Genomic DNA, 26,240 nt, shown 5'->3' with positions numbered 1-26,240 from the left:
TCTGCCTTCAGCAGAGACAGTGATGAATTTATTGTCCTTCCTTCCTCTGGATACATCTTTCTGGGAAGATGACCACAGAAAAATGGGTGAGAAACAGAGAGTAAAATTTAAGATGAATGGACATGAGGGCGATGTGTAAACAGAAAGGCATTTCTCCCTGTTTGGTAGGATATAGATTAAAAGGAAGAATGGATAATTGAATATTAAACTGATTTTAAGTGTTTTATGAATTAAATATAGTTGTTTAGCATAATTTAAAACTAACATGTTATAGCTCATCTGCAGGAAGAATTGGTTTAGTGAGAGTCCACAAAATTTTTGTTTTAATCCAAAGCAGAAGGCTTCCAGAACTAGAGACCACTGCTGATACAAACCATACATGTCCAGGAACTTACCTTGGTATCCTACACATGATAAATCGAAACTCAGAGGTCTTGCTATTGAGAATTTATTAACAAGATAGAATAATATTGCATGAGAAGGAATATGAAGTGGTTTACTTAAACTCATTAGGATTTTTCATTTGATGGATAATTAAAACTAACAGTTAAAACCAATTTTGCAAGGAAAGAATATAGCAGAATACACAAGGTGACACATTGCAGCATAGATTTGTTGGGTCAGATATTACTCAAAATCACAAAGCCTTTGGTATTTATGGATGTAATTTGTGCCTGCTACAAAGTTTTGATGGTGTTGCAGATGGGCATCTGACAAAATACCTGTTCACACCAAAAAGCAAGGGCTCCATAAGAATTCTGCCACAGGAAAATTTTTTTCTTCAGAATGTCATTTCATGTAGCCAATTTTGAAGTTATCTGAGTTTCTAAATACAATAAAGAAAATGTTTCGTCAAAGATGCGTAATGGGGTACCAGGCATCTGAAGGCACACCTCCTTCTGGAAGGAGTAGGAAGTTGGACTCGATGATCCTTATGGGTCCCTTCCAACTCGAGATATTCTATGATACAATGATATTTTTTTATAAATAAAGTGATTTTCTGACTTAAAAAAATTTAAAAAGCAAATGCAGTAGTGTTGGTGATCACTATAGCCACTGTTACATTAAATCAGCTGATTTTCCCAAATCTACAAGTGTTAACAAGTGAAAATTTCTCAAGGATATCCTGATAGATATCAATGAAATTAGAACTTAAGAGACAAGCAAAAAATGTTATATTGGATTTCTTGGCTTTAAACTGATATAAAAAAATAATAGTAAATGATGGAAAGAAAAATGTGAAAGCAAATGGAAGTGGATATAAGCTGCAAGTTAAAACCTCCAGGAGAAATAAAGGAAAGTCAAAGGTTTAAATTAAATATCAATTTCCCATAGAATTAAAAGTAGTAAGAATGCTTTAAAAATGTTATTAGTAACATGTATAGGTTCACTGCTAGGTTTATTTGATCAAGTGCCGATGTATAAAGACAGGAATGTTCAGCAGATATTTCAGTTATTTATATTTGAAATAAAACAGAGAGATGTATCTGTCCCATGTGATGCTGTTGTAATTGGAACTTTACCCTCTGTAGCAAAGGTTTTTGCTGGAATTAAACATTTTTAACTTAACTGGCCAAGATATTTCACACTCAGGAACTACCCGACATATCTCTAAACCATAAATGTTGACCATAAAGAAATTAAAAATAGGGCAAATTCCAAGGGACTCAAAGACTGTAAATGATTTGCAAATATTTCAAAGTCTTAACTAGAAGCTTAACCAAAGAGTTGCTAACAGAACAGAATGGTGTCAAATTTAAGTAAAAAATGGAATAGTTAATTTAAGCCATTACTCATAAAGTAGGTAGAAGTTTAATTATAAGAAGAAGCAAAAGTATAGTCAATGCCACTCATCATTACTTTCCAAGAGACAGCAATTGTCATCAAGTTGTATGGGTTCTTTTGTTTGAGACTTTTAATAGGATTAAAGACTTCAGTGATGACAACATTCTGCAGGTAACAGGGACTTCTTCCAACCAACTTATTACAAAAAGATATTATGGTTAAAAAGCCTGAGCCCAATGGGGTTAACAGGCCATACAAACTTGGCTTATAGACAGATGACAGAAATTAGTTGTTTATGCTAAGATACAATGAAGTGACTTTTTCAGTCAGACTCAGAATTTCAAATCTGGATCCAGTGTTAGCTAACCTCTTAATCAACAACCTAGATGCCAATATGTCATCCTTCCATCTTTCATATGACACAAATGTTGGTGACGTAATAAATGATGAGGACATCTCACTTTCACAGAGTGATTTGAATGGCTTGTTAAAATGGATAGTGTTTGTATTTTTTAATACATCACAATGAAACATAATATATCAAAGAGTACAAAAAAATGCTTTGGTTAAAGAGCTGGATAATTCTGGACAGCAGTTGAAACACAATACCGAGTCAGTCAGAGACAACTGCTGATCCTGCTCTTTCTGCAGGACCTGCCTCCATGGCTCACACGTCCCTTTGATGTGAAAATAAAACAAATACCAGGTAGCAGTGTGGAACTCAATTTCACTCTGTACATAGCACAGGAAAACTGTGAGTAGGATATGTATCCACCCATACTTCAGGAATGACATAGAAAACTGGAGAGAGAAAAAGATGAAGAGAATGTAAAAAGGGATTTGGGGGAAGAAATTACAATGACAGGTTTTAGAATCCAAGGGTTAAGGTTCCTCAGTTACTTATTTTGTAAATTAAAGTGAGTGGAGCAATCCAACATGAAAATATATGGTAGATTTACCATTGAAGTCTTGAAGGCAAGATTATACACCCTCTTCAGAAATATGAGCACCTATAAGTAGTGTCAACCTATGAGTACAGCTCACTGTGTGAGCTCTGAGGTGCCTCTCTGCAGTGGGTCTGGATTCTGTGGGTCCAGGTTAGCTGTTATTAGATGTGCAATTCCACAATGAGATAGCAATTTTAACCAGATCCACTCTTAGCTTTCAGCAAGCCACTGGTAGACATTAAGGCTGTCACTCTTCCCAAAGGCACATCTGGGCTTTTGCTTTCTTCCTACCACATCTCCTGGTTGTCTAACAGTCTCTCTCAGGAATTTCTGACTAAGCATTAGGTTCCTTTTCCCACATCTAGCTAATCAAACTTACAGGCAGAGCTCTCAGTGCAGAATCCTTGGGCTTTCCAGCTCCATGTATCTCAGATAGCTGCCAGTTTCCACAGTTCCATACAATTTTGCTATATATATAATGTTAGATCTCTAGGCTCAGTGCAGGATTTCTTGTGTAACAATTTGGATTATGGACTGCATAAATGATTTCTTTCACAAGAGGGGCGTTTTCTGATAAAATTCTGTCCCTTTTCATCCTTACCCTATTTTTCTGTTTCCCTACCTCCCAGTCTGCCTTCAACTGCTACCATAGAAAATGGATATCCTGGAATTGCACAGCAGTTCTAATTGTGTTTCAAGAAAAGTACAGATATCGATGGACTGCAGTAAAATGTTGTGATATCTTCACTACGCTGAGGAGCTGATCTCAAGAGGTTTCAGCTTTAATGTACCCAGTAACTGAAAATGGCTTGGGTTGTAGTGCAGAGATGATGTCATGATGCTGATCAGAATTTAGGTGTTGACATTTGGGGGGTGGAGGGAGCATATTAGCATTTGGGTTTTGTCTTGAAACTTTTTTGATTGTGACATATAGGTCAACTATACTATCCCGTCTCATTCAAATACAAACATTCTCACTCTGATGGCAGTTTTGTAAGGGTGTGAAATATAGGAATACATTAATATGTTAATATGTTAATACATTTTGCAGTTGAAATTACTGTTTCTTGAATTTAGAGGGATGAAAAACATTCCAGTCTGATCTACTTCTGTTTTCTCTTCTGCAAAACTTCATGTTTGTCTGATTCTACTTGCTGAAAGAGAGGTTGATAATTCAGCAGTGCTTCTTTGTGAATCAAAATGTTAATGTTTATACCTTTTCAAAAATCGCTTTTTTCCAAATAAATAAAAAGGTGCATGGTAGAATATAAACTAATTTGATGACAAAACAAGCTAAAATACTGCATTGTTTTATTTTGTTTTGGGTCTTATTCCATATTGTTGCTTTAAATTTCATATTTCACATGGTTAGTGCTTGGCTCTACCTGAGAAACTTTGATACCCTGACTTACTTTCTATTTCTGCTTTATTTTCCACTAAAATATCAAATGTTTTGAAAATGAATTTGGAGGAAAACTAGCATTTGTTACAGTAATATGTTTCATCATTGTATAGGATATCCTCTGTATCACTACATCTATTCAGAATGCTGCTGCAATTAATGCAATGATTCTGTAACCTGGCATTTTGTAGCCATAATGCTGGCCTTTATGTAGCCTGTCTCCTGTTTTCTATTGTATAAAACTTTTCACTGTGGATCTCAGTATGGTTTAGAAAATGCATCTGTCTTATTACTTATTTTATCATGCAACCTTGAAATAAGAAGTTAATTTCTATCACAAACTTGACCTTTAATGCTGTTAAGCCTTATCTTTTCTCATACTTTTTCTTTAACCTTCGAAGATACAAAAGACATCTAAAACCCATACAGAGCATTAAATCCTAAATATTTTCTAAGCAGCTATGATCCACTTGCCACATTAGAGTTGTAAATTAAGGTCTCATGTGTTGCAGGAACCAGCCTTCCATATCACAGTTTTCTCCCCTGAATGAGGCAAGAGTCAGTCAGTAAATATATGTGGTCAACTTCAGATTTGCCTCACTGGGAGTTCACATGTATTTTTAACTGCCTTCAATTGTTAATGTATTCCTCAAATGAGATGCATCACCTTGAAGAATGACTTTTTGCCCTCTGGGAATACGCCAAACAAGTATTTCATTCACTATGATAATCAGTTCTACCTCCAGCAACATATGAAACCCAAATTTAATAGGCACTAGTGATTAGGTTTTAAGACACAGAGTCATCACTGTCCTCTGTAACAATAATAATAATAATATGGAAAAAAAAACAGGAGAAAAAAAAGCACTTTGCTTTTAGGAATCATTAATAAAAGCAATGTAACTATCAACATTAGGGGAATATGATTTTTAAATATCATGTGTCTTGTTATTAAAGAAAAAAATGATAGTGGCGTTTTTTATTAATTAGAAATTTTCCTGAGCATAAATAAAACTTCTTAAGTTTGCCTACATGACTTAGTTGTATAACACTGAAAGAGAAAACAAAACAAAACAAAAAGAAAACAAAAAAAAGGAAGCAGGAACTGCATATCATATTCTTTAAAAGCTTGTAATTATAAAATTTACAATGAAAGAAAGAATTTAGGAGAGAAAATGAGAAATGCAAGCTTCCTGCACAGTTTTCAGTGTTAAAATTACTCAAGATATTTCTGAAATTAAACTTTTATAGAAAGCAGAAAAGATAGTTATATGACATTATGGAAAAATAAAAAATCAGCCTTTAAATCAGCCGCTTAGATTGTGGACAATAAATGATACAGTGGTTCCACTTTCTTGGAACTAAGAAGCAGAAGAAAATGAAGAAAGATGCCAGTGACAGGGTGAGGATGATGGGAGTGGGCTAGCATTATGAATGATATGTTAAGTGATTGGTTCAGATGGAATCATGGGATTGCTGCCTTTTGCAGATGCTGATTTTCATCTATATTGTTTGCTTCTTTCTCAGAAAGGCCTAACATATGCAGAATGTGTGTGCACGCGCATGAGCAATATAGGCAAATACAGATATAGATTTATATGATATGTTCTATATTCTTATATGTTCAGAAGCCACCTTATCCCTTTTAATGTCCTTACACCTGATCCACTTAGCTAATCAGGATAGCTTACTATGACATAAACCAATAAACTGTGTCTTATGTGAATTAATATCCTACTGCTTTCTTTATCCATGGAAGAATAAAATTTCTTTTTTCATTTGCCTACTGCACTGAAAGGAAAAATGTTTTAGGGTGGGGTTTATTGTTTGGTTGGTTTTTTTACTAATTACTAATTCTGAAAGGTATATTCTGATCTACTAAACTGCATAAACACAAGAAATAGTATTTCTACTTAATAACAACGTGTTGTCTAATACGAAGACATACTGAGGTCCTGTTACATTTTCTTTGATGTGCTTTAAGCTGCATACCGTGCATTCTCTGCTTTCAAACTAACAGGCATTACCAGTATCATTCAGTCTGCTGACTTCTTTGTGTGAACAAACAGAAGGATAAAATGATGCTTAACACTGATGAGGTATATCAGAAACACATGCATGCAATTAAATGTAATACTAATTTTGAAGGGTTGTTTTACTAAGATTACCCTCAGCAACATATTTGGCATCATAAAGAATCCCTAACTCCAAGCTTCATCTCTGAACATTAACTCCTTAGTGCCTTGTTAGTTTATTTTGGGTCCTGTATTCTTTGAATATTCTTGCTTTGTTATTGCAACAAATTGAAATTTAAAGGGTCTATGGGAGGGTCACATATTAGTATATAAAATAGCACCTTAAACTGTTTTTCTATTAGATTATAATGTGAGAAAAAAGTCAAATCTCTCCTCATTTTCTCAAATATATCACTTTTTTTTGCTGTGCCATTTAGGTATCGATATCATTTGTTTCAAAAACACCTACCATCTAAAGACATGTACACAAATACTGATAGGGATGTGCTCATTTTCATCTGAATATGTTGTTAGAGGTTATTCATTATATCAATACTTATGATGGCTATGACAATGTTTAGGATACTGTTTCTGGCAGAAAAAATAACATGCCAGAGAACCATTCAGTTTAAAGTTTCTTAGCTTAAAACTTTATTCTAGATCAGGTCAGTGGAATTTACGTAACTAATTTCTTGCTGTGATCCTATCATCTCACTGAATATTTACCAATTGCTTGTGGGGAAAAATAATGAATTCCTTTTTTCAGAGTAATAAATATTGATAATTAAACTAATGAAGTATTTTTTTTTTTCCAGGCTGGACATAGAATTGACCCAGGTGCTCATTATTAAAACTTTTTAATGTATTTTTGCAGAATGAGAAAATGAACATCGGTGAACCAATATAATTAGCATGCCTTCTAAATAGATGATATAGTTATATACTTGTTAGTATTAGGAGATCCTACAAATTTCATTTATCAAGATACAGCCCAGCAGGCATTTTCTAGTGAAAAGGGCGCCTGTGAATCCCCAGTATACCACTCAGATCACCCCCTAAGGGGAAACGCAACTTGCATCCAAATCAAACGTTTTCCTATCAAATGCTCCACTAATGGCTTTCCTATGAGACCCAAGCCTCTCAGTCACCTACTACCTATTTAGACATGTCAAAACAGAATTCGTTGTTTATTTGTATTTCATTGAAGTGAGTCTGTTTTCTCATATTGAATTTGTATCCAAACCCCAGGTTGTCAATACTACTTAGTTAGATCTGCTGTTTGTTGTGTTTTTCTCTGCATGCAATCCAGGGGAAAAATTAGTGTCACTCATGCCAGTTTCAACTCTCCTATAAATCCTTAAGCAGTGTATTAAATAATTTTATAAAGTAACTAACATACATTGAAGGATCTTGAAAACAGTTCTCACATGGAAAGCTGTTTTATCAGATGCAATGATGCTTTTGCTATGCTAAGCTTTGCCTAGAAAAAGCTAGAAAAATTACCAGTGTAAGGAAAAAAAAGGGAGAGGGGGAAGAGGGGGAGAGGAAGCCATTGTTTTTAATATTTCTCCTAAATTACAGTAAGTTTAATTGCCTCACTTAAATATAGCTCAACTAGTCAGTAGACATATGCGACTGTTGTGATTTTTGTAAAAATTATTTAAATTAATTCTGTTGGCAGCCTCTAAGTTAGTTTACTTATGCTTAAGCCTAAATCTGTGCATTAAACATTCCATAAAAACAAGAACTAAGTGTTATGTTTGATATGCACTTCAAAAGCCTAAAAGGCCAAAGAAAGCCCTTCCTTAATTATTGAAGAAGTGTCTGTAAAGGAAACATGAGCAAATAGCATTCATGCTTTCATCCCCAGTAACCTTTTATTGTCCTTTTCTTCAGATGGCCAAGTCAGTATATTTAATAAAGGGAGCAGCAACCATCAAAGAAGGCAGGGGTCTAATAAATGGTCCTGATTAAAGGCCCTGACAGGGTATGAACTTTGCATAAATTTTCCTATGGTGTCAGGCTAGGATCCTGATTGAAAACCCATTAACATAATCACACATTTAGAGGAAATGCTGTAATGTATCAAAAACATTTCCCTTAGTGTAATAATTTTAAGGACATTAAAATGCAAATGATAATAAGGAGCTGTGTTTTAGTGATGTTCTGAAAGCCTGATTATTCAAATATTTAGTATGAAATATGGAAGCTCCTTTAACTAATGCATCTACATGATTTCAAAGATTTAATCTATATTTGTACTTGAAAGACTTTTATACCACTACTGAATATTTCCTGTTAATTTAGACTTGCAAAATCCAGCAAGAAATTTAGTTTAAATTATAGTGCTAAGTGCTAAGACCTTTTAGCCTGGTTTAAAAAAAAAATAAATCTGTGTTGAAACCAGGACACCAGCCATGCTTTTTCATTAAGTACTGAATTGCAGAAGTCCATGTTTTGGTATGGTTTGGCTTATACAAATAGTTTGAAGAATTCAAATCATACTTTTCTCTGTTTCTATTAAAATCTATGCTTAAAACAGATGGGCCATTCAGTCACAGCAGTGATATTCTGTAGTGCTAATTTTTAACAATAAAAGAAACACTATCCTCCCACACACAAATAGCCATAATTATGTAAAGAATGACTGCTTCAGACTGATGACTTTCAATATGCTTGAGTCTAGCATACTGGTATAAGAGGCCAGAAAGGTCAACAGTAATTCATAACTGCTATAAAATTGTGTAGCATCCTAGGGCTTCTGGAGGATGCTGACATTATCATGCTTCTTCTGCTGGTTTGTATATGTAAATTTGTGATAGGAAGTGCACTGCTTTGCCGTATCGCATGCAGAGCATCAATCAGGCAGTAGAATACATCAGAGTATTTTCATTATGCCTAGTTATTTACTGCATCAGAAGAAATTACCCTGGCAAGCCAAGCGGCCTTCTCTGGATAGCATGATATGACCAACCAGGTTTCAGCTCAGAAGTCTTGTAAACATTACAGGATTAATCTCACAATCACAATCATCAATCTTTCCTAGTCCTGCCTGGGTGCAACTGTGGAGATTGGTAACCAGGCAATGTAGATTTAAATTTAACCCTGAACATCATGAGCTATATGTCAGATCCGTACACCATATTACAAACACCTATATTTTTACTCTAGCTTTAGTACAAAATGATGAAAACATAAAATTTTTGCACTTCAAATTCATGTGTAATTTTTCATTCCCATTTTTGATACATTACAGGGAAATGAGAAATATTCTGAAAAAGATACATTTCATAATACCAGACTCTAATGCTAAAATGATGCACTGTGATGCCTAGATCTAATGCATGTATTAGAGACAACTGACACTGCAGTAAAATGTGGAGTAGTAATTCAGGTTCAGGACCAGACTTGGGCTCCCTGGCACTGAGCCATTAGAGGTTAGGGCACTGTAGGGGTAATGTACTTAGCCTCTAACAAATGGAGCATTAAATACATCACGCTGACTCATAGGTAGCACTGGCACCAGTTTCTGAAGTGCCTGCTTGCTTGCCATCCTGCCAAAGGAGAGAAGGATTCTGGCACATCTAGGTGCTCTGTGTAAAAATGAGACGATGAGAAGTGAGAGCAGCCTATATGAATGTTTCATTGTTGTGTGTTTAACTATGTGCAGTATATAACCTAGCCTACTGAGATAATGCAGAAGATAACATGTATTCTTCTTCCTCCTTTTTTTTTTTTTGAAAGTCAGATGAAAATAGCAGTGATAGTGATCATTTTTCAGTAGTCAAGAAACAATAAATATATAATGAGCAGATCACATATAGAGATTCTGTGGCAGTTTAATTTGAACTCGAATCTTTATTTTTATTGCTGCTCTAAATACTTCTTTGCTGCATGCACCCTAAACATTTTTCTCCCTTTCTATCTCTCTGTCTGTGTTTCTCTCTCACCCCATCGCTGTCTCTTTGTCTTTCTCTTTTTCTCTCTTTCTCATGTATATAGTTGTTCTGTTTTATAGAATAGCTATAAAAATTGTTAATGAGCTTGGGCTTACTTTTATGCTTTACAGAAATATTAATTTCCATGGGTTTGTGCCTTTCTCTTTATTTAATCAGAACTGCAGGCACTTTACTGCTCTATATGAATGCATTCCCTCTGTAATAGTTTCCTGTTTAGCAAGAGAGCTAGCCTCTGCCTACTAAATAATTCCTGTGTAATATGCAGTGATCATACTCATTTGGTCTTCAGTGATGAAAACTCTGCAACACGGTGCTTAGCTGATGCACAGATGTGAAACCGCTGATTTCAGAGATGCTTCCTGATTTACACCAGCTGAAAGTTTCATTTAAAGTGTGCTTTCCTTCTACAAATGTGGAAACTGAACAGTTAAATGAGGAGAAGATGGGTATATTGCAGTGCCTACTCCATTATTTCTGTTCACAATTCTCCTCCCTCAAATTGATTTTTTATCTCTTTGACCATTTTTAAATAACTAATAGCCTGATATACTTTTGTGACTACATCTAGTCATATGCTGTTTCCTTCATAGGCCCAGTTAAACCCACAATACATAAGTCTTCCAGTGCAGATAAGACAAATGTATACCACTTCACACAGATGAGCTTGTTGCATGTGGGGTTGTCAGGGGTGTGAAACTTGCCTGATTGCAGACAGGCTCTTTAGGAGGCAAAAAGCACATTTATACAATAAGATGGCAGTATGATTCTTCGTTCTCTGCAACTTGTTATCATAGCGAGATTAGGCATTTCTTTGACCACAGGCTTTTAGAAATTTCTTGGGTGAGCAGGAAGACATGCAAATGGCACAAAAAAACTAGCCCGAACTAGCCCCTTTGTGAAGGACACAGCTTGTGCCCCTCGTGCCTAGAACACCTGCAATCTCTGGGCAGCCATAGTACTGTCCTTTGGGCCCAGCTATGCCACAGCAAATGTAATCTCCTCTCGTCCTGCTGGTGCATCGTTAGGTTGGCCACACTGGAAGTGGTGAGCAAGTACACAGCTCTTTACGCACACATGGAAGTCCAAGACTCCTGACTATGAGCAGCTATGGATTTAAAAGACTTGAACCGCAGTCTGCATGTAATGAAATGGCAGTATCTCCACTCTCCTTGAAAAGACTCTGTAAAGCAAAAAAGCTCCATTCTCTCTTCCCACCTTTTAAGAATCCCATTAAAAGAAGAGATTAATTTTCTTGTTCAGTGCTAGAAGACAGTGATTATTATTTTTTCTCTTTTAATATTAACTGATGACATGGAATGAGAAACTGACGTATTGTAAACTATCATAGAAAGAAAAGCAGGCTGAAAATTCCACTCTTTGCTAAGGGTGAATCCACAGTATGACATAAGGTAGCTCACTAGACTCTAAACTTGAAGGAAATTTGCCCTAGAGAGTGTTGCAATACACATCATCTTATTAATTTAGAGACCTATTAGTGACAGGCCACAAACCCACTCATAAATTTATAAAGAGTACAGGACTGAACAGAACTGTTCAATTCCAGAAATTGCTCCTGTGTTTGGTGAATTATGAAATATAAGTTTTGAACCTCTTGTACTGGATACACCTAGGAAATTCTGAACTGGCAATGTTTTATGAGCCAGGCAGATTTTTGTAAGACACTGAATGACATTGCAGTGTGTGCCATCTTGTGAGGACCAGCAGCTCTAGAAGAGGCAAAACAAGCATTCTGTCTGGAGGCCCTCTGACATGCCTGAGCACTTCTAGCAGCTGCTGCCCCCACAGAAAAATACCAACAAATGATTCTCAGTGTTAGGAACCAAGAGGCTAACTCGTGTGCTGAGGACATTGCTTAACATCTGGGATGACTCAGGTAGTGAGGAGATTTCATGAGCAAAATATATTTCCATGACTTCTGTCTCACAGACTTCCCATTTCCATTCATAGTGGCAGAACCACTGGCACACTCAGTGAATGTTTATCAGATGTGACTGCAGGAGTTACTGTTCCGCCTCTAAGGAACAGCAATGTAAGATGGAGCTCTCCAAAGCTAAACGGTTTGGCTACCGATGACACTACCTACATGACGTCCCATTAAAAAAGATATATGAGATCACTTTAACCATTCACAGTTTTGCAAGGCTTAAATTCTGCTTGTCTATACAAGAAGTTAGTATGCAGTAAGCAGGGGAGTGAATTAATAGAGCACTAACTACAGCACCTCATAGGACTGGGCTCTTTCTTTATACGCTGTTTAGATAATAAGTTCTTTAAGGAAAGTACTCTGTCTTCATTCCTGTCTAAATAAGTACCTTTTTGTATGGATATTCCTAGCATGTATTGTTTGGTGCTACCCACTCCACTTCCCACTAAAGGTTGTCCCTGTGCAGTGTAGCCAGAGTATCATAAATTCACATTAATGCTTATTAGTATCTTCTTCCTCCTCCATCTAGACAACCCCAACCAAATGGTGGCAGAGGCTAAAGCAGGACCTGAAAGGCATTCCTTTATATACAAGCCTGAGGCTATCTCCCTAGCTATTGCCCCAGCTAATCTCAAATTCAGTGGAGTTAGCATGGTCTTGTGGGAACAGTGATTCTTAAACAGCAATCAGAAGTAAGAAATATCATAAAATAAATGGGCATCAGTCTTAATGGCTTACACCTAATTAATGAAATCTAGGACTCACTACTCCTCCTTTCAGCAACAGCATCCTATACTCTTTTGAAAGCCTCCTAAAACTATTCTTAGCTTTATGCTTCTGAACTCTTACAAACATGATCCAACACTAACCTTCTTTCACCACCTCAGAGTAAATTTAGGATGCTCTAAGAATCTAACCTAGGCTATTTTATAGTACCTTTCACTGTCATATGTATGAGCTCAGCATCTCCCAAGACCAAGTTCTTTGTATCTATGCGGGTTAGGTTATAAGATCTTAGAGAAAAATACTCTGTTTTGTCCCCTGCTTTAACAGCTAAACCTAGCCTACTGTTTGCCCTACAAAAATAAACTGTAATAGTATTTGGATGAATCTCAAAAAAAGGGTTTAGCCATTTTACCTATTCTTGAGTTTACAATATTAGAGTCACTTAATGTGACAGTATTAGCTACAGTTTGGGGTTGTCCATCATCTGTAGGGAAAAAAAAATAAAGACCTTCACCATACTGGGCAGAAACTAGAAGGATGTGTGCATTCTGCTTCACATATATCTGTCAGCAGTCTTGGAGCTAGGGCCAGAATGTAGCTGGAGCACTCCACCCCACTAACAGCCAGGTTGGTGGTAATGACAGACTAGCAAATATTTTATGATTCCATTGGAGCCTTATCCCTGAATCTCTGTGTTTGTGAAACTCAGATGTAGAGTAGCATGGAAAAAACCACATCACTTGATGAGACAGAAAACACCTGCTCTTTTGTGTAGAGATTCCACCACAGAATATCTTTAATGGTCACTTCATACTACCAACCACTGCTTATGCTCTGATGAATGTGTCCCTGCTTAGTATCTCTGACACTGCTGGAATTAGCTAGGATAATACTAGGCAGACCAGACAAAAAACAGCCAGTGGACAAACCTACTATACTGTTATAATGCAATAGAATCGATATTTTTTTGTGCCCTCGGTTTCAAAGTTCTTCATTTTGAATACAAGAAACTAGGTAAAATGTGAATCCTATGATCAGATAATTCCTAGCTTTGCTCAAAATATACATGACTTAATGCTGCAACAAAATACATGCAAATATACTAAAATTAAGACTCTAACTTCTTTTAGCTGATACCCTAATCTCTTTTCCTCATTCTTCTTCCACTTCTTTCTTTGTTTACTTTAAAGAAAACATTTGGTAGACCAGCTTTCAGTAGCCAAAAAAAAGGGATTTGAATATGTTTTATCTCCATCCCAACTTACCTCTCTCTTTCTTTTTGCTTCTGCTCAGCATATAATATGAGTACCCTCAGATAATAAGCTTCTTGGGCAGAAATTTTTACATGTCACTAATTCCATCAACACATGTAATAACTCTCACACTCAAAGGTAAATTATGGATGTCTACGAAAAGCTTCTGCCCTCATCTGTACTTAAGTTTCATGTGGTTTTGAGCCATATGCATTTTTCTCCTTTTTTTTCTCCTCATTTTACTTCTTCCTTTTTTTCACTTCTTGTCACTCTTCTTGAAGCTGCACTATTATGGGAAGATTTGCTTGTGAGTCAATGTGATTTGCATTACGTCTCGAAGTATGCTAAATTTTCCTTCCAGGGGCAGGACCCTAATACATGAAACACTTGTGAGCATTTGAACATGGGTTCCATACACTTTAGCATTTTCAATAAGCAGAGTTGCATGGTGGATCTTGGCTAAAAGCCAGTATCTAATATATCCTTAAATATAAGGACCAGGAAGTTGATTTGTATCTGGATAATGAATGCAGAAATCCATTAGAGTGCGCAGATTTCCATTATGATCTCTTGGCAGGTTTTCCTGCTTAAGAGGTGGGCTGCTGAGTGTTGCACAAGATGAAACTTCTGTGGAGCCCTTAGCCCTAAGTTAGGAACATGGAGATGATAAAAGCATGAATCACAGTTTCCAGATCTTCTTTTGACAGCAGTAGGCACAGTCTCTTGGGAAAGTGGAAGTGCAACCATTTCTTACCACAATTATCTCTATAGTCAGGACTATCAGTGAATCCAATATAGCCTCAAGATTGTTCTACATTATCATCTAGTGGGGGCATATCCTCTGTTGAAGCTACAGTCAACATTACTGATTGCTCCTTTCAGTGTTTTGCATTAACTTACTTTTCACTTTAGGAGGTTGCTTTAAAAATTTAAGTGTCTTGTTCAGCTATCAGTGGCCTTTTAGCTACTCAGATCCTTGCATCAATTTAAACTTTTCTCATAATTTTATGTTCCCTCTTTTGGATGATAACATTGATTATAGAGGCTAAAATGGAGGTGGTGGAGCTGGTGAAAGTTCAGCAAAATTGTGGCATTGCAATTATCTCCAGGGATCTCTGAAAAGGAGGAATGAGATTAATCCATGCAGGGCTCCATATAGATAACCTATAGATTGACAACTATCTCAAAATCAGCTGAGGTTTACTTAAAAATGGTTCTACACCATCTTAGATATTTCTTAATCCAGTCACTGGAGGCCCCCCATCACCTACACCCGAGCAGCCTGCATTGTCTGCTCCCGCATGTAGCCTGATGATGAGATCTCCAATATGTTGGTATAAGTCATATCTTTGCACAAAAATGTGCTCATTGACCAGTCAACAAAAGGATTTTAGAGAGTATTTGACAGCAGGTGAGATCACTTTGGTCAAGTGTTTAGTGTCCTGAAAGATCTATTGCACATTATGATGGTTGGGAGATTACTTTCTGTGAACCAGCATTTATGTTTCCGGTCATTAAAGTAGCCAGTTGCACTTTGCTAGCTTTTACTAGCTATTAGGGTCAAGAATTTGCCTAATAAATCATAATAACATATGTGAATACATTTTTTTAAAGCTTTGAAAGTATACAGCACATTATTGACCATGTCTATGTAGACTCCACCTTTTTTAATTGAGTATTGGAATTGTGCTTATGCATTTTTCAAAATAAAGTCCTGGGTGCTCAAGACATTAAGAAAGACACCTGCACAGATTTTTTTATATAGTCTGAGGGCAGATAAGATTCATTTTTCAGTTCTCTGAGCTTGCACAAAAATTTTATATTTGTTTTTGTGATTGAGGCCCATGCATGTGTATAGGCTTATACTAAGAAAAAGAACAAGCAATTTATGCCTAGCTTTTCCAGCCTCTTGAAGGAAGAAAGCCTTGAATTGGTTTTATTCCCCTTGGTCCTGTGCATTTAGAAATGAAATATTGTGCTAACCACAGGACAGTAAAGAATCTTCTACGATCATGTGGTGTTATGCTGTGGTTTCTTCACGATGAGGAAAATTTTCGTAAAAGACACTGTATGACTGATTTGTCCATCTAAAATGGCATCAACCACTTGGAATGGAGTCAAAAATCTCATCCTGTAAAATATATGTATTGCTGTAAATGAGTTTTTAGGTGTGTAAATACAGTGTGTGTGTTTGCACATTATGTTTGAGTTCAGACCTTGCTCTTCCATTTTACCCACAGCTACCATAATCAGCATGAAAAGGTTAAGGCACATACTTCCTTTAGTCAATCCCGGTACATTTATTTGTATGTGTGTTTATTTAAATATGTACACTGTCCAAAATTGAAGAATTTTAATTAGTTATCAGTAAAATACTGTTCATCCTTCTCTTTGAAAAGGAAGATTACAAAGATCAATGGGACTAGGTGAACTTCATATTCACTGAGGTTGTTTGTTCTGCTGCCTGACTTAAAATACTCCATCCATGAATTTTTAGGTTAAAAAACAATAGACGATATCTCCAAAATGTGGGATTTTTACAAAACATATTGAGGAAATGAACTTAAATTAATGGCTCTGGATCTTCTCTGGCTCTTCTGTTAAATAATTAACATTTATTTGATTGAAGCAATATCTGAGGTTATTTGATTGCTTCCCTTTAACTAGATCTACAGGAAATACATGTATACAAAATGTATATATGTATGTATATGTTTCTTTTCTTTGAAATGATTCTGATTTAATATTTTTATTAACTCCTACAAATAAAATATCAAAGGTTTATTATTCCCGAGATGATATACTGTAAATGTAGCCATGGTTTTAGCCTCTATTAACTGGGCTTTTTTCTTTTATATCACTACATAATAATTTGATTGCTTGAGCTCTGACTTTGTTCTTCTATTCACTGCCACCCAAAATCTCTCCCCTATCAGGACCACCCTAAAAAGGTTAGAGCTTAGGTATGCCGTTGATGCTCCATGCAGATATAAAAAGAAGGAAAAAAGAGTCAGAGGAACTACTTCAGCATGGAGATATGAGTGTTAGTCTCAGAGCAGTCTGGTATAAGGTGGTCTTTTCTTTTTTCTTTTTTTCCTTCTTTCCTTTCCTTTTCTTTCCTTCTTTTCTTTCCTTTCTTCTTTTCTTTTCTTTTCTTTTCTTTTCTTTTCTTTTCTTTTCTTTTCTTTTCTTTTCTTTTCTTTTCTTTTCTTTTCTTTTCTTTTCTTTTCTTTTTTCTCTTTTCTTTTCTTTTCTTTTCTTTCCTTTTCTTTTCTTTCCTTTCCTTTCTTTTCTTTTCTTCTTTTCTTTTCTTCTTTTCTTTTCTTCTTTTCTTTTCTTTTCTTTTCTTTTCTTTTCTTTTCTTTTCTTTTCTTTTCTTTTCTTTTCTTTTCTTTTCTTTTCTTTTCTTTTCTTTTCTTTTCCTTTCTTTTCCTTTCTTTTCCTTTCTTTTCTTTTCTTTTCTTTTCTTTTCTTTTCTTTTCTTTTCTTTTCTTTTCTTTTCTTTTCTTTTCTTTTCTTTTCTTTTCTTTTCTTTTCTTTTTTCCTTTCCTTTTCTTTTCTTTCCTTTTCTTTTCTTTTTTTTTTCTTTTCTTTCCTTTTCTTTCCTTTTCTTTTCTTTTTTTTTCTTTTCTTTTCTTTTTTCTCTTCTTTTTTTCCTTTCCTCTTCTTTCCTTTCCATATCCTTTCCTTTTCCTTTTCTTTCCTTTATCATTTTTCTTTTTTTTTTTTTTTTTTTTTTTTTTTTAAAAAATTTTTTTTTTTTTTTTTATTTTAATCAATATTTTACTGTCTTTCTATTTTTTTCCCCTCAGGACTGGAACCTTGCATTCATACCACACTTCACACAGTAGGACCTTGATCCTGACCAGGACCTCTGAGTGCTACCATTATACAAATAATAATAAAATGAAGCAGAACAAAACAGAAGCCCTGTGGGCTAGTTTTTGATGCTCCTATCTCTTCTTCATCAAAATTAAACCAATTGAAAGATAACACTGAGCAGAGGATTTTTTTTTTTTATTTTGACTGATTGTACATTTTCATAACACACACATCATATATTGAATGGATGACTCATTTTCAAAAAGAAATGATAACACTGGATTCACTTGGTTTTACTAGGCAGGCTGCTAAGCATACAGTGTTTGGTGGCATCCTATTCTTCTGTACAAATAGTAATTTTTAAAGGGATTTAATGCTATGATAGAACACTTTTTAATTTTTATATTGTATTATTTTAACAATTGTAGGAAATAAAACAAATCCACAAAAAATGCTTAATATCACAAAAATAGATTGAGCTACATTTATGAAATTTACAGATTACCTAAAATGCTAGGAGTTAATTACAGTCTGCTTTCCCTGGCATGTCAGTTTGATTAAATTTGGAGTTCCAAGATGAATTGGCCCAAATTCATTAGTGTTCCCTGGGTGCATATGTTGGTCAAGGTCAAGCGAAGCACATTGACTGTAGTGTTAGCCAGGAGGGGGAAGGGTTTCTAAAGAAGGTGGACTCTTAAAAGGTCTGGGGTTGCAGCAAGAAACTTTGATACTTTTTAACTTAATAAATCTTGACAGCCTAATCATGGCTAAGCCTTTGCAGTGTTATTGGTACAGATGGCAAAGCTAGACATATTTAAAGAGATCTCAGCAGCTAGTGGCAGGAGAGCATTGAATCCAAATGCACTGTTGGGCTCTCAGAGAAAGTGCAAGAAGGGAGGATAAAAAGCTACACAGCATTTCCATCTCTTGACATCTCCAACAGCCTCAGATACAAAATATGATAAGGCTCCTGCTGAGCTAATAAGCCCAACAAATGTCTGTGTCCATGAAGTAGATGAAGTGGGATCAAGTAGTTGGGGGCTGCTGTATGAAAATAAGCCAGCACCCAGGGTATAATGGCACTGTAGAAAGCTGCAAGGTCAGGCTGATGACAGAAACACTGGATAAGTAGAGACCCCATCAGTAAAACAGGTTTGCCTGCTGGATCTGAGCCACAGAACTATTAAAAGAAAAAACCCTACATTTTAGAAAACTCGTCTAGTTTAGTAAATAAAAGACAGTGTTTGATTTGTTGTATGAAAAACTGCAACTGTCTCCTACTTATTGCCATATAGATTGGAGATTAATAGTTTCTCTGCAAAATGCTATATCAAAACAGACCTGAAAAGAGCATTTGAGTGCAAACTAAAGATTTTTAAAGAAAACAGTAATACCAGATGAACCACGGATTTGTTCAATATTACAGACTTTTCCTCTTAATTTCGTGTACCTCTAATATATCTCTGTTCATCTGACTCTTTAATAGAGCTCTGTGAGTTCCAACAAAATATTTTAAGCTGAAATCATGTTGGAATGATAAAAGCAACTCCTTTCACTTACCAAAAAAACCCCCAAACAAACGAACAGAAAAACCCAACCCACCCATCTTGCTGAAATAGCATTAAAATAAGAATTAGCGCTTGGAATTTTTGGAACAGGTCAAGCTGTTACATCAGTTCTTAAAGCTTCACATTCACTTAGTGCTACTTGTAAAGGTGTGTTTGGAAAGTACAGAACCTTCTAAATACCATGTGCATTTGTCTGTCACACTTTGAAGATAGTGTAAAAGAATCTTGACAGTATGCCACAAAGGTCATACCTATAATTCCCTTTAACTGTGTGATGTTTTAAATTTATGCAAACATAATAATTGCTAAATTCTAGTGTGCTGTACATGTGCTACTGAAGCCAAAACAAGGCAGATCTGATCCTGCTAGTAACAACAGCACTAGGAAAATAAATCAGTAGTGATAGATGATGAATATTTATGATTGTTTCTCTCCCACCATTTTAATCATTTACAGATATTTTCAGTTTTCATCCAGTAGAAGTACAACTGAACACAGTGCCTCCCCTGGAGTCTTAAAGAGGATGCATAATAATGTGGCAACCAGGCTCCTTCCCTCGACTCAGGGTTGGGTCGTATATCATATTTGCAGGCGTGCATTGGGATGCAGAACCGCGCTGCTCAGCAGGAGCTCCAGGAGGCACGGTGCCTCAGGCAGGCACAGTGTCTCCTGGAGCTCTGTGGCAGCCTTGGAGAAATGCATTGGCTGCTCCAGCCTTTGAGGTTGCAGCGTCTTGCTCCTGCCTACCCCCAGCCAGATCTGCTGCGCAGGGCTGAGGGGACGGCGAGGTGACCCGGTCCCCTCCCGGGCCTGCTCCCACTGAGGAGGGAGTCTGTGGCAGAAGCTCATATAGTGTGAGCAAGGGCTGCTATTCTGTTTGATCCTTCTGTGATGGTGCAAAGTGGAGGGGTATGTCCCTCTTCTCTGAGGCTTTTTATTTGGATTAGGTTTGTAGGTGGCTGCCACTCACTTTAACAGCTCATGTCTCCCTCCCCTCTCTTCCCTTCCATCTTGAATGCACATGACAGTATTTTTTCAGTCCTGCCAAGCATCCCAGTCTATATATTCCCATTAATCACACAAACATCTCTGCACCTTTTTATTGTACAACTCCTTCCAATCAGCAAAAAGCCCAGAAGCAATAATATATTTAAAGTACCCTGTCAGAGCATTTTTGCTGCCTGATGGCTAAGGAAAAGGGAAAGTCTGAGAGCTAAGGAACAGAGGAGTTGGAAAAGACTGAATCTCCTCTGTAACCTCATCCAGATCAAGATGGGGTCCCACGCACAAACAGGGTGCTAGAAACAAAATAGCATATAAAACATAATGCCTGGCGTCAGAAGAGAGACTTAGAGCTCCACCCCATGTATTCACCCTAACAGAACATTGTAAACATCTAATTCTGCCTTATATGGGTCAGAAAACACACTGACTTCATGTCCTTCTGACTGCTCTCATAGTGCACTGAAAGCTGTAAGAAGCAGCCAGCAGTGAGTGGGATGTAAAGCTGTGTGCATACAAGTAGCACAACTTTGCAACCCAATTCGAAGTGGGACCTTATGCAGTGGAAACAGTGAAGTGACCCCAGAGGCTGGGCTTTCAGGGTGAGAGCAATATAGAAATTAATACAATACCAATTATCAAATAACAATTACTAAATAACTGACAGTTTACGTTGTTCAGAGAAGCAGATTCATTTCACCTTTTGAGCCAAAACAGAATGGAATGCAGTGAATAACACTGTTAAAACAAATGTGTGAGATATGGGATCGGTGTTTAGCTGCCTTGTGTGTTATCTGATCCATCACAAAACTATATAAATGACAGGTGAGCTGTAAAGAAGGAAGGGCCAGGTTCTGGCTTAGCAGCAAATTCTGAGAAGGACAGAGAACAAAAGCAGAAAGACAAGGGCTACTTTGCAAGACAATTCCTTTGCTTGGTTGAAAATGTTGTTGTCAGTGCATTCCAGTTACTTAAATCTACCTGGATTTTTGCTGCTACCAGTGGCTGTTCCTGTAAGTAGTAATGGATCTGTATATCACATTGAGAAGCCATGGCTGCTCTTTCAGTTCATTCATTCCAAGTTCTTTTCATTCATTCCAAGTTTGGTGCATTTCTTAAAGATTCACAGGGCTGAACTGTATCAATTCAGACAGCGGCACACAGGTTTATCACATCTCAGAACTGATCCCCTTCACCTCAGTGGTGATGTTAGCTTTTTTTCATAAGTAAGAGATGATCATGAGGAACTGAAAAGAGGGGAAAGTGTGTTATAAAAAGTTCTTAATTGATGATTTTTTTAGAAATTATGTTTTTTAATGGAGAAGGGAAATCCCCCTTCATTCTTGTATTTTATTAGTATTTGAAAAAAAAAAGTGAAGCAATTGACTTCAACACAAACCCAGTAGCTGTGGTTTCTCACCCATGTCACAGCAGAGATTTAAGCTGGAAAATATCCTGAGAAAGAATAATTTTAGGAATGATTTGTGGTCAGCTGTGACAGTGAATGTCAATGACTATTCAACGCATGTAGGATGTATTTGGGGAATAAGAAGAACTGTATTTTTTAAGAATAACCTGGAGATACTTAGTATTTAAAAGAGGAAAAGACATATTTAGCAACTGACACTGACACCTAAGGAACAGTGGTGGGTAATTTCCTAAAATACTGAAAGATTTTAGGAAAAAAATTTGAGGCGGATGTGCCTCCATGTTATAGAAGTCTTCATAAAACTTGTTAATGCATAGATACAAGTATTTCATTAATAAGATCATATCTTTACATAATTAGTATTACTGGGTATACTTTTGTATAAATAATTTGCCACTTAACCTTCTTTCATCTTTTAAGCAGCAGTTATGTAAGTTGTAAAATGAAATCACTCTTTGACTTTTAAGAATATTGCTGAATTATTTTAATATGATTCTGAAGAAACTCCTAGAGTCGTACAATAATACTTTAGTTTTTCTAATCCTTTCATGCTGCAGAGATTTAGGAAGACTAAAACAATCTCTTGTGCTAAAAAATTAAGGGTCAACAGACCTGAAATCCCAGGGTGAGCAGCATCCTCAGTGCAACCAGTGTCCAAAGGTAGGTTCTTTTTATTAGTGTGCATCACCTAGACAAATGAGTAAACCATGTGTGGGAAGAAGGAGAATATACAGTCATCTAGAAAGTGAAGAAATCAGTTGAGGATTCCCAGGGTGCTATTCAATCCCACTGACAATGCTCCAGGAAGATAAAACCCCTCTTTGTCTCAGATTCATACACTGGTATACCTTATCTGCTGTAATGCAAACTTGGGACTGAGGAAGATCGTGTCTTGCATTTGAGCGACCCACTTCACTGCAGTGTGACACCTGAGAATGACACCACTATGCAACAGGTGCAACAAAGCAATGCCACTGACTGTCCCAAATGCCGGCAAATGCATTAGAAGAATAAAAATGCAGTGAGCATTTTTCCCTGATGCCAGTTCATTGCAAAATTTTCAGTTAGGATAAAATCTTTAAGTTTAATTTTCTAATTGAATGTCTCTTTTGAAGAATGTAGATGCCTCTTGCATACATCTAGTGTAATATGTCATGTTAAAAAAAATTGGCTGATTCCAAAGAGAATATGATTTTAAAAAATCAGTAGTACACTACAAGCTTAACTAAAAGGATCTGAAAAACAACTAATATACATTCCATTTAAGATGATTAATTTGAATAACTGTAGAAATGGATGAATGTAAATGAAAACACAGAAGAGAATTTTGCTATCATCTCAAATACTTCATCAAGCTATTAATTTAAAAGTACATAGATTTTGAAATGAAAAATAACATAGAATAGATTATATTATACAATTAATTTAACATAATGGATAGCTTAAATATATAAAATATTAATCTCACTAGTATAATTCACATAGATGTATACATAGTATAACTACCAATTTATATTTAAATCTCTAAAATATAAAGTGCATGGAGTATTTTGACTGTATCTTTTTTTCACATTGCATCACAGTAAATATTTCCTGTCCTTTTCCTTTATTTTTTTTTTCTCCTTGCAAGAAGTCCGTCTCTCACTGAACAAAGGAAATGATAGATGTGAGCTTCTATGATTGCTGAGAAGGCAGACACAGTAATGACACTCAGAAAATTCTCTTCAGTTCAGAAATCATATCTAGTACATTAGATACATTCAGGTTTCCAGAGCACTATGTGCAAAATTCTGGTTTTTCCTAGATCTTGGTTTGTTGTTAAAGTAAATTAAGTAAAATTCATCAAGTGAGCACTTTTCTATCTAAAACATATGCCATACAGAATAATATTGAATTTTTAGCTTTTTTACTTATTTTAAATTGTTGGTTTTGAGATAGAACAGACATACAAAGTATCAGATAAGAATTGTATGTCTTTGTTACTAATGCAGTATATAGGAGGCAATACATACTAGCACCTGAATGCCTAAGAAATACAGATTTTTAAGGTTAATTGACTCACTGACACCAGAGACTGGATTTGTCCCAAACTTTTTATAAATATGGAGACTCTAGTTCAGATACATGTGTGAATCTGTATGTCTGTGACCTAATTCTGACTTTCCTCCACCTTCAGCTCAGAGAAAAGCCACTCTGAATGAGTTGGGACAAAAATACAGCAGGGGAGAGACTTGGCAGTGAAGAACAGATATTCTTGAAAAGTGAGGTGCATTCTTTATTTTTTTTGCTTAAGCTCTTCATAGATATTTCTGGTTCCACACAAAATTTGAAATGGAGGTGAAAAATGTGACTTGAATAATTTCTCCTACCATTTACAAGAAATAAAGGGACTGTGTTTTTGTGTACCAAAATCCACCAAAAATCCACCCATTTGTCCACTGAAATCCAAAATCTGCCAAAGACATAGAAAAAATTTTAATCATTCATTGCTAGAAAAGTATAATTTAAATTTACAGTACTGGGACTGTGATCAGCATGGTCAATGAATACTAATCAGCCTATAGTAGGGAGAAGGAATCATGTGTCCCAGGATTTTATTTCCCCAAATTCACTGCTCCAGCCAGTACCCCTTTTCCTGTTCAGTTGCACCTTTTTCTCAAATGGCTTTGCTGGTTGTATTCATCTGCAGTGAGTAGAAACAATGCTTTTGAAAGGGTCTTACTAAACAAAATAACCATGTATATTCTATAATTTCTTAAACAATGTCCAAAGCTTGACTTATGGAATTAATTTATTTTTCTTTAGCTGTGGCTTAGGGTTATGATTTCTTATAATATTTACTAATGTGCTAACTGTTGGATATTTTGGGCTTCTACGTATCACAATACAAAGGCCACACTGACTTCAGTAAAAACAATTTTGAATTTTGGGGAAAAAAATCTATCCTGTAGTTGATATTAATTACTTCATAGAATCATAGAATGATTTAGGCTGGAAAGGACCCTAGAAATCAGCTAGTTACAAACCCCTTCCATGGGCAGGGACTACTTCCACTAAACCAGAGTGCTCAGTGCCCCATCCAACCTGGCCTTGGACACTTCCTGAGATGGGGCATCCACAACTTCTCTGGGCAACCTGTTCCAGTGCCTAACCACCCTCCCAGTATAGAATTTCCTTATAGAATCTCATCTAAACCTACCCTCTTTCAGTTTAAAATTGTTGTTCCACTCTGACTTTCCTCTAGGCCTTCTTTACATATTGTAAGGGTGCTATAAGGTCTCCCTGGACCCTTTTCTTCTCCAGGCTGAACAGCACCAACTTTCTCAGCCTGTCTTCAATAGAGGTGCTCCAGCATTCTGATCATCTTTGTGGTCTTCCTCTGGGCTCACTCCAAGGTCCATGTCCTTCTTGTGCTGGGGACCCCAGAGCTGGACGTAGTACTCCAGGTGGAGCGTCATGAAATCAGAGTATAAGGACAGAATCACTTCCCTCAACCTGCTGGCCACACTTCTTTTGGTGCAGCCTAAGGTATGGTTGCCCTTCTGGTCTTTAAGCACACACTGCCAAACATTATTTGTTCCAATTCATGATGTAATTTAGTCCCTTCCTGGAAATACAAATGCTATAACCATTTTTTCCTGCCCTCAGACTTTGAGTTAGTCTAGTTAGTGTAGTTTCTGTATATCATGCTTAGTCTTTTCCCTGTAATTTGAAAGTGCTCTTACTTCTAGTTTTGTATCCGTATCAGATATTTCTGCAAAGCAAAATATAATAGAACAAAATATCTCAAACTTCTTTAGGTAAATCAAAATATTAAAAATTGGAATTTTTAAGATGCTATTTCTCTAGCAGGGTTGATTCCACTTGTGAAAATTTTATAGATATATTTTTTTCAATAGGAAAAAAATCACCCGTACTGAGCGTTAAATGTGAACTATTTGGATTGCTTCTGGCTTTTTGTGTACCAGATTACAATTGGTGATCAACAGTTTGCTCAACCATAATCATGGGAGACAGCTAAAACCTTGACAATACTCATTGGTCTAACTAAAGTCTAGCACATCACCACTACTTACAAATGGTTACAGTGAGATAGCTCTCTACTATGACTCACACTTTAATTAATGTTGCGGAGAAGCCTCATTCTTTTCTGCATGTCAACATGCTCGCCAGAATTTTCGTTTCGATTTTTATTGTTAGTTTAATTTTCATGTTCATTTGAATTAAAGGGAAAACATTTGGTTTTCATAACAGTGTATACAAATGTTTTGAATCATTGGGATTTGACCTTCTGGAGTTTACAAGCTGTGCTGGCAAAGCCTGGTTTTTTTTCAGCTGCAACAACTGATATATTGCGTTGTCTGTGGTTACTTGTTCCTGACTCAAA

The sequence above is a fragment of the Manacus vitellinus genome, unplaced genomic scaffold (assembly GCF_001715985.3).
Source record: "Manacus vitellinus isolate BGI_N305 unplaced genomic scaffold, ASM171598v3 scaffold_1_pilon, whole genome shotgun sequence".
In the NCBI taxonomy this organism is placed as follows: Eukaryota; Metazoa; Chordata; class Aves; order Passeriformes; family Pipridae; genus Manacus; species Manacus vitellinus.
This window is presented reverse-complemented; position numbering follows the sequence as displayed.